The sequence below is a fragment of the Myotis davidii genome, unplaced genomic scaffold (genome assembly GCF_000327345.1).
Source record: "Myotis davidii unplaced genomic scaffold, ASM32734v1 scaffold6, whole genome shotgun sequence".
Classification (NCBI taxonomy): domain Eukaryota; kingdom Metazoa; phylum Chordata; class Mammalia; order Chiroptera; family Vespertilionidae; genus Myotis; species Myotis davidii.
The window spans coordinates 10,546,224-10,556,746 of NW_006383011.1; the positions used below are offsets into that span (position 1 = coordinate 10,546,224).

The 10,523-nt window shown below is 41.0% G+C and overlaps 1 protein-coding gene across 2 annotated transcripts in view; it reads right to left on the reverse strand.

The window, feature by feature from the left end:
• The window catches only part of ACYP2 (acylphosphatase 2, muscle type), a 149,141-nt gene that overhangs the window by 18,856 nt on the left and 119,762 nt on the right, over positions 1-10,523 (reverse strand). The gene's annotated exons all lie outside the window — the stretch shown is intronic.

A 10,523-nucleotide genomic window follows, 5' to 3' on the forward strand; every position in this document is an offset into this window, starting at 1 on the left:
CTTTATTGCTTCTTTAGACATCACGTGGAACAGCCTCGCCCTGCTATACCTGCTCACCCTCGGTTTCCTCACTTGTGATATTTAATGATGTACAGACTCTGGTGGTTTCATCTAAGCCTTGGGCAAGACGGCCTGTGGAGAGCGCCTGGCTCAGTGCCTGAGGCAGAGCAGTGGCTTCACAGGTGGCTTTCTTAGTTGAGGAACGGAAAGGAGGATTCAATTTCCCCGGCTCTCCAGCCTAATGCGCTTTTCAATACACAAATAATGGCAACTGCCATTCTGTGAGGACTCACTTTGTGCCAGTGGAATAATACACTAAAGGGTGATGTGAAACTAGGATTATGTACAGAAAGCATTCTGTGTCTAGAAAGCCTAGCCAGTGGTCGGCAAACTCATTAGTCAACAGAGCCAAATACCAACAGTACTTCTTCAAAATAGTCTCACCCAGGCCGAAAACCAACTTCTGCGCATGGGCCACAAAGTGTCAATCGCACTGTGCACGCGCCCGCACGTGGGATTTTGTGGAAGAGCCACACTCAAGGGGCCAAAGAGCCGCATGTGGCTCACAAGCCGGAGTTTGCCGACCACGGGCCTACGTAGTAAAATCTTGGGCATCTCTCATGGCAGTATTTTTTCTGATATGTCTCCTCAGGAAAAGGAAAGAAAGGAAAAAAATAAACTAATGGGACTACATCAAACTAAAAAGTTTTGCACAGCAAAGGAAACCATCAACAAAATTAAAAGACAACCCACTGAATGGAAGAGGATAGTCACCAAATATACATAAGGGGTTAACATCCAAAATTTATAAAGAACTTATAACACACCCCAAAAAAACCCACAATTAACAAATGGGCAAAGGATCTGAAAAGACAGAAAGGAAAAAAATAAACTAATGGGACTACATCAAACTAAAAAGTTTTGCACAGCAAAGGAAACCATCAACAAAATTAAAAGACAACCCACTGAATCGAAGAGGATAGTCACCAAATATACATAAGGGGTTAATATCCAAAATTTATAAAGAACTTATAACACACCCAAAAAAAACCACAATTCAATTAACAAATGGGCAAAGGATCTGAAAAGACAACAATAGTCAGGATATGAAAGCAACTTTGATGCCCATCAACAGATAAATGGATAAAGGAAAATGTGATGTATACAAGCAATGGAATATTACACAGCAATAAAAAAGAATGGATTCTTGCCTTTTGCAATAGCATGCATAGACCTAAGTGAAATAAGCCAGACAGAGAAAGACATATGTGGAATTTAAAAAAACAAAAACAAAACAGATGAATAGAAACAGAGATCAAAAGGATGGTGATCAGAAAGAAGGGAGTGGGTGGATGGGGGGAAAAGATGGAGAATATCTATCTATATAAAAGCCTAAGTGACTGAACAACAAGTCGACGGGTCGCTATGACGTGCACTGACCACCAGGGGACAGATGCTCAATGCACAGGATCGGACTCCCTCCTGTCTGGATCGGGCCTGCGGGGATTGGGCCGAAACCAGCTTTCTGACATCCCCCAAGGGGTCCTGGATTGCGAGGGCGCAGACCAGGTGAGGGACCCTAAAGGTGCATGAATCTGTGCGTCGAGCCTCTGGTAGTCAATAATATTGTGATAAGTTTACAAGGTGACAGGTGATTAATAGAATTAGTGAGATAATCACATTACAAAGTATAAAAATGTCAAATCACTATATTGTACACATGAAACTTGCATTAAGTAATATAATATTGTCTAGTAACTAAAGTAAAAAAAGTTTTTTTTGAGGGAAGTTATCCTATTTTTCTGGTCTGTGTTTGCTTTTAAGGATGCCTTGAATCCTTTATGGAAAGAATGGAATTATGTGTAAGTAGGTGGATATACCAAGTTCCTTAATCATAGCACCTAAATGAAAATTTTCATGTACTAAAATTGGAGAAAATACAAAGAGGAAATGACACTTATTCAACCCTGGATTTATGACTTTATAGTCCACAACTTCATTTCAGTTACTGATGTCTGCAGAATGATCAACAACAAAGTATTACAAGTATTTGCTATAGTTCATATGTAAACTTTTGAAAATGAAAGTGGATCTCAGTTGAAAAGTTCAGGTACGGAGGAAGAAACATTTTAAAGGAATTAAATGCTGTGGCTCAGGCTCAAAGTAACTAGGGTGGGCAGGAAATCAATGCTTTCCCTATGGGTCTCAGGCAGTGTCAGTGACTAGAGTTTAGTGTTTTTTAAACACTCCTTGAAGTCAGTAAGTGTAATGTGAGCATTACTTGAACTTTATTTGAATTTCAATAGCTACCAACAGATGTGCTTGGGATGACGAGGGCCCCGCTTCCAAAACAGCACAGTACTTTAAATCTATTTTAGACTCTGAAATGAGAGCCGGTTCCAGGAAGACAGCTCCGAACCTTTTCCCCAGCTGCAGAAATAACTCCTCTTGCTGCCCCCTGACTTACACACCAAAGGAAGCTGCATGAAAAGGTGTTCTTTTGCCAATAATCCTTTTACCATACAGCCCACAAATGGAAAAATAAACTGTTGGCTCCTCTTCAGAAAACTTATTCTCACATCCCCCAGAACCAGGTAGATAAATAAAGAAAACCATGCAGTTATTTTAACTCCTTTCTCATTCCCCAAAGTGATTTTTAATATTTTTATTACTTCAGCAAGCTTATAAAACAGGGCTTATCTATTAACAATCAAGTCACTATTACACTTCTACAAAATAAGTAATTCATTCCAGGCTCTGAGACTATTCCCCCCGCTTTACCCCTGCCAATTTCTTGGGCCTTTGCCCCACTGCTTAATTCCCACTTGCCTGAACCAATTCATTCTCCCACCCTCTGGTTTCTACCCTTCACTCTAGGATGTACAAACCCCTCTCAATGGAAAGTGAAACCTCTAACCTGAATTCACCTCTGCCATTATCTTACTTCTTCCCTTCACACCCAAGCTTCCCTAGCTGACAAATCTCTATTAAGTCAAATGGAAACTCTGACTTTGCTTTTAGACATAATAACAATGACTTTATTAGGTGCCTCTCTGTGCCAGGCACTCTTATAGGCTTTTTTTTCTCTTAATTAAAAAGTGCATGAATAATTCATGTTCATTACAACAAGTTAAATAATACAGAAACAGATCAAGACAGCATCAATGCATCCCCTGCCCAAACAACGTATCTTATTTGTCACAACCACCACGAGAGATATGAATTATTGACCCTATTTTACAGATGAGAAAATGGAGCCTGAAAAAGGCTCAGAGTGTACCCCACCGCCCCCGAGTTTTTTAAGAGTGAGAGCTTTGCGCCTGACTGCCTGGGTTCATATCTTGACCTTGCCATTTATGTGTACATGAGCAAATTACTTATTTCTGCACCTTAGTTTTTATATCTGTAAAATGGAGCTAATGATAGTACCTCGTTCACAGGGTGTAGTGAGGATGTAATGTGCCAAACATAAAAATATTGCTGTTTCTAAAGAAAAAAAAAAGATTTTTAAATGACAGCTGAGAATACTAGGAATCAGGGCAAAATGCTGTTCACCATTCTGCCACTACTGGAGAGAAAAAAACTGTCTCAAAGCAGCTGGAAAATAATGCTCAAAAATATGCTCTTATTGCAATGATGACACCATCAATGCACTTAGTTTTTTAAGATAACACTATTTTTTAAAGGTTCAATATTATTTCGGTTTTTTGTGACTAAATTTATTCATTTGATATAGTATCAATTTCATTATTTTTATTAATGTTATCTCAGTTGTGCTACAATGAGTATGGATGTTTAACATTTAGATATAAACACATTTTACATAATGTTTCTACTATATTTCAAAGTTTTTATAATGGCTCTGTGTAACCCTGGATGATTTGAGTCACCCCTGCCATCTGACTCTACCATTCTGGGGCCAGTCTGCCTGCCAGCCCCTACAGAGATAGGCAGCCTCATAGTTTCAGTAGGCACCATCATTTATATTTGCTCTCTATGAGTGAAATATTAGTAGAAAGTGATTAAATAATGGGCATTAGTTTTCCCAGTAAATCATTGCCCACACCCCAGTAACTCAAATATTTTCTTCCCACTTCTCTATATGCTGCTTCTAAGAGGCAAGAGGCATGACGGCTGCTCTACAGCTACTTGGCTAATTCCTCAAAGCCTCTGTTTACCATTCTCTTTCCAAGCACAGTTTAATGGACTTCCTATGGGAAACAGAGGAAATGAACAACATGTACATCTCCTTCTCTTGCCTACCCACATTCTTTCCAGTCTTAAGAAAGTAACATTGCATTGAGGCCCTCAGCTTTCTAAAGAGGCAGCCTGGTCCAAGGAACAATAGTTCTATATGCTAAATCACTAAACAAACACTTGTTTAAAGAATTTAAGTCAAGAGTAGGAGATCCCGTTCAAAACAAGTAAGAACTGAACACTAACACTTGAGGAGTGAAAAGAAAATAAGGTTAAACAACTCACAGGCTCTCTTCATTCATCTTATATTACGTTTGTCTTTTAAAACATCGTGCTTTTTCTGTTTCCCAGAGAACTTAAACACTTCACTATTCTATGATGTGCAGATCTGTGGCTAAATTAAACTCTTTCCAAGAAGAGCACATTTTTCTTTCCCTTTTTCTTTCTCTTTCTTTCCCTCTCTACTCCCCTCTCTCCCTCTTCTTATCAGTCTCTGCCTCTGATTGGCTGGATATTACAGAGATTGTGTATTCGCTCTCTTTATTCTCCCTTAACAATTTTTTATAGCAAATCTGCCGCAAGCCCCAGGTTAAAATCGTATTTTGTTCTTTTCAGTAGTTTCTAGTCCAGAACCTACTCTAGGACAGAAACAGAATGGTAGACCCCAAAAGAAAACAACATTTCACAGTCCATATTATCACTATTCACTGTCCAATTAAAGAAAAATACATGTTCTTTATATTTGATCAGTTCATATATGTGTAACTTTCTTCTAAGCACTTTGAGGAAGAAAAAGTAGTATAATACAGGATCTGGGACATTAAGTAACATGAAATTCTACAGACATCTGCCTTCTTGCTGATTTTAACCAGAGGTGGCATTGCTATATAATTAACCTTGGTCCTAGAGTACAGACCCAGCTTTAAATCGCCTGTCATCAGCTTACATTACCTAATGCCCTGCACTGTTGCTACTCCCACATCATTCCCTCTCATTTCTCAAGGATTTTACTCCTGGCTCATTCTCACTTCTCTCTAGTCTTATCTTTCAGTGATTTCAATATACATAGAGGTGATCCTACCTTCCCTGATCTCCTGGTTCATTGACCTCCTCCCCTATAATGACCTCATTCTCTTCTTGCTTCTCTAGATCCCAACCGGGAAGAATGAGCAGGATTCTGACCAATGCCCTGCAACCTGCTCTCAGACCACCATTGCTCATCCTTCCAACTCACTCTGGTACATGACCCCAGGGACCCTTCAATTTCCTGGGTCTCCAATCCATTGACCAGGCCACCTTTTCACTGCCCCTCATTCTATATGTCCTCTATTCCTCCAGCTTGAATTCTAAGATCAATTATTGTAATCATTCTCTTGCCCTTCTCATTTCAGCTCTAAATCCAACTGCTTACTCATTCTGCACCTGTAAACTGAATGGGGCTGGAAAAAAAATTCCCAGACATGCTCATGTGCCTCACTTCAACTTCAAGACCCTAATGCTGCCGTACGTCAGAGTCCAGTCACTCTTCCATTCTCTAGACAAGTATTCCATACCTTCTTTCTCCTCAGAAACATGCTGCCTCTCAACCTCATCCTCACTCTCACCTAATAATCTTGCTTCCTACCTTACTGAGAGCCCTGAAGCAATCAGAAGAGAATTTCACAGATTCCACTGTCACGTGGACCCACTGGCCAGCATACACACCTTCATACTTTGCCTACCTGCTGGTTCCCATAGATTAAGTTGTCAAGCTCCTATCTAAAGCCAACTCCTTCTCCTCCACTCAGGAACTAGATTCCATCTGCTCTCCCATATTCAAGGGCATCCCTCCAATTATTCTAATTTTTGCTCCTACTGAATCATTCACCTCAGCATGCACACACAGTTCTTTTTCTCCTATTTAAAAAACTTTTTTTTTTTACCACTTTCTTTATCGGCCATCATCCCATTTCTTTGGAGCAAAAGTCCTCAAAAATCGTGTATACTTGCTGTTTTCATTTTGCCCCTTCCCATGCTATCTTAAACTCATTACAGACAAACGGTCACCCTACCACGCCTCCAAAACAGTTCTTGTCAAGTGATAACCCCGTTTCTTTATTTCCTTTTGGAGCAAATTCCTCAAAAGAATTAATATTCACTATTTCCAATTTCTTTCCTCTCATTATCTTTAAAATCTATTCTAGACCAGCCAGCGTGGCTCAGTAGTTGAGCATCGACCTATGAAACAGGAGGTCATGGTTCTATTTCCAGTCAGGGCACATGCCCAGGTTGCAGGCTTGATCCCCAGTGTAGGGTATGCAGGAGGCAGTTGATCAATGGCTTTCTCTCATCATTGATGTTTCTATCTCTTTCTCCGTCTCCCCTCCTCTCTGAAATAAAAAAAATAAAAAAACTATTTCAATCCCACCACTCCACTGAAAGTGCTCTTATTGAGTCACCAGTGGCCCTTTGGTTGTAAGATCTAATGGTCAATTCTGAGATTTCATTTTACTTGACCCAACTGCACCACATCATGCAGTTGAACACTTTACACATTTGGCTTCCAGCGCATTGAACACTCTCGGATTCCCTCCCACCTCACTGGTCTCTTCTTAGTCTCCTTCGTTGGCTCTTCCTCTTCTACCACACCTTGAACTTTGCACACCTAGACTTGAGCCCCAGAGCTCAGTCTATTAATACTCACACCATTGGTGATTTTATCCAGCCCCTTGGCTTTAAATATCATGTATACTGATTATTCCGAGGTATGCGTCTCTGTCCCAGACCTTTCCTGAGCTGCAGACTCATCATGCCTACTCCCAACTCTGTTGTCCAACAGTCACCTCAAATTTAACACGTCCAAAAGCAAACTTCTGGTTTTCCTGCAAAGACCTGCTCCATTATAACCTTTCCTATTTCTGCTTCTGGAAGCTCCATTCTACCAGGTGTTTAAGTCAAAATCCATGGATTCATCTTCAGGTTCTCTCTTTCTCTTATATCCCATATCCACGCTGGTTCTACCATCATACTGTATCCACCATGGTCAGAGATATATCATCTTTCACCTGGATTATTTTGATAACCTCCTAAAAGATCTCCCTACATCTACCATTTTACACACACACACACAAACACACACACACACACACACACACACACACACACACACACGCAGTTTATTCTTTACTGGGAAGCCATAGTGATCCATGTATTAGTTTGAGTCCTGTACTCAATATCCTGTAATGGTTTCTCATTTCACCAAAAATTAAAGCCAAACTTATTACAATATCATATAAGACTCTACTTCATCTGGCCTCTCTCATTCACTCTTCTTTAATACCTTAGGTATGCTCTTGTCTTAGGACTTCTGCTTAGCTCTTCTCTCTTCCTAGAATGCTCTTCTCTAAAATATCCATTTAGCTAACTCCCTCATCTTTTTTGAATCTTTGCCAAAAACTTACCTGTTCAATAAAGCTTCCTCTGACCACCCCATTTAAAACTACAATCTGTTCCCTACTCCCTACTTCCAGAACTCTCAAATCTCCTTACTCAACTCTACCTATTGATTTTTTTCCATAGAACTTATCACTTTCTAATGTTTTATTGTTATTGTTATTTATTATCTTTTTCCTCTGCCAGAAACTTTAAGAGGAAAGAAATCTTCGTTCAATTCACCAATATATATCCTAAGAGTATAGACCAATGCCATGCATGCTACAGGCACACAGTAAATATTTGTTGAACATTAAAAAAATATAGAAAATAGGTTATGTTTTCCTTGAAGGTATGGTAGTATTTTTCTCCAAATCATTTACGCCTCAAGCTATCTTTGTGGTAAGATTTTTTTTCAAACCAATTCAATTTATTTGTTTCTATGTCTATTTAGTTTCCTACTGTACTTCAGTCAACATTGATGATTTACACACATGTCTAGCATGTATAATAAATTCTTACAAATATAAAAAATATAGAATACCCCACAGAAAAATGGGGTAATACTTCACAAAAGAAGATATTTAAATGTCAAAAAAAACACATGAAAATGTTCTCAAATTGTTAGACAGTGGGTAAATGCAAGTTAAAAACCACCTTGGATAACATCACACACCCACCAGAAGGGTGAAAGTAAGAATGGGAGAGGCCAGGGAAACAGACTCGGGTGAAACTAAAGAACGGATGTTGCAAGCCTGAGAGGTGGCTACCGAGATACTGACAGGTGGGTGTCGTGAGACTGAAGGATGGGTGGTGCAATGGCTGGTTTGTGTGAGTTCGTCTTTTGTGAAGAAATGGATGCTAAGCAACCACTGGTCAGGCTGCCACCAACATGAGCATCCTGGATGGGGTCCAGAGAATCCCTCGCCCTGAAACCCACAGCCTCACTGCTCCCGACCATGCCCTGGGAGTAGACCTATACCAGCGCCAGAAACTCCGAAAGGAAACAGAGATGACGCAGGTGATAATGGAGACAGTGAGGGCAGCTTGAAGACCGTTGCAATCCTCCCACCCCAGCTTCCAAAGGAGGGGGCGCACCCCAGAGCCCCAAGGACGGTGGCCACCCCCCCCACATCCTAGTTGATGGGGGTCCCAGTCATGCAGTGGCCACAGTGGGGGCAGGAGGAGGCCCTGCTGTCCGTGGAGGGCCTGCAAGCAGCCTCTGCCCCTGAAGAATGGCTTTCAGTGAGGAGCCACCAGTCCTGGTGGAGAGAAGGCCCTAGAAACTGTGGCGCAGGGAGGTCGGGTCTGAGGTGGTGGCTGGAGTGCAGGCTAAGGAAGCAAAGGCTGAAAGGTGCGCTATTTTCCCAGCAGCAGTGGATGGGGAGGAGAGGGCTGAAGTGGTGGAGGGGCAGCCAGGAGGAGAGGAAATGCAGTGGTGGAGGAGGTGCGGGGAGTCCAGCAGTGGGCCGCCTGGTCTGGGTAATTTATGCAACTCCATTGCTCTTCCTGGTCTCCTGCTGCTGCCTGCCACTGGCTCTGCCCCCACCCCTCAGGCTGCTGCGTGCTGGATGAACCTTTTCAAGCCCACTGTCAGCTCCATTTCCTGGTTCTTGGGAAACAAGGATCTCCAGAGCTGGTGATGGGCCCAGGTTTCCTGCCTGGACATAAAAACCTTTCTACTCCTCCCTTAAAAGACCTTAACTCCTTCCTACCACCACCATCATCACTGGGGAGCCTCTGAGGAAGGGATACTCTACTGTCAGTGGTGGTGGGAGGAGAAGTACTTTTCTCGGAACTGAGGTGGGAGAACAGAAGGTGGTGGAAGTAACGATGTTGCCTAGAGAAGGTTCTTTAAAAAACCAGGCGACTTGCATGTTTTCTCTCGTTTCCATACGACCTTATTTATGTGAAGATTAACTCTGTTCTCTTATTTCACTAGTGTTTAGTGATATCCTTTTATTTTTCTCTGTTTCTGCTTAAGGGGAAGATGCAGCTGTATAGATTTTATTTTGCTGTCAACTGGGACTATTCGGAAAACTCGGTCTCTTATGCAAATATTCGTAAGTTTTCAACTGGTTTCTGTTAAAACTGTATCTTTAAAAATATAACTCAAATAACCTAGTCGTGATAAATAAGACACAGTACCTGCCCTCAAGTAGCCTATAGTGTAGTATATTGTGATAAAAGCTAAAATAAGTGCAAGTCTAGGGTGCTATGGGACACATAAGAGGACTCTTTTCCTCCCCTGAGGGCTAGGAGTATGAGGGAAGTCTTATACTATTATAAGAGGTGGCTTTTAAGTTCCTTTTAGACACCAGACTGCAAGCTTTTTCAGAGTAGGGATCTATCCTTTCATCTATGTATCTCCAGAGCATTATCACTGTATCTAGCACAAAGCAGACACTCCAAAACTACTTAATAAACATGTAAATGAAAGGTACCCAAGTCCTCTGTGGCTATAAATATGTCGAGTATGAATCATATTAGTCTTTTGTAGTACTTTTGTATTCCACTTATTAGATAGTCAAACTATAACTGTCTGATGAAAACCTAATTTAAAAAAAAACCAACATATTTTTAGGCGTCAGGTTTTGGCTGCCCAAATAGTTACTAAGAAGAAGAGCCAGAGTAGAGACTAGAGTCAAACCCACACAAGTACCTTGGTTCTCTCTCTCAGGAAAGAGGAAATGGGGCCAAATGAGCAGTTGTGCAATTATATATACGAATTGTATCAAAACTGTGATATTTGCTCATTAATCTCTAAATTCATATGCGTTAAAGAAACACATGCTTTATTACAGGCCTTAACAATAGGCTGTACTAATCATAGCTTTCATTTATTAAGGCCCTACATCAGAGCACCACTGTGCTAACCACTTTATGTGCAATATCCTTTTACTTCTCACACACCT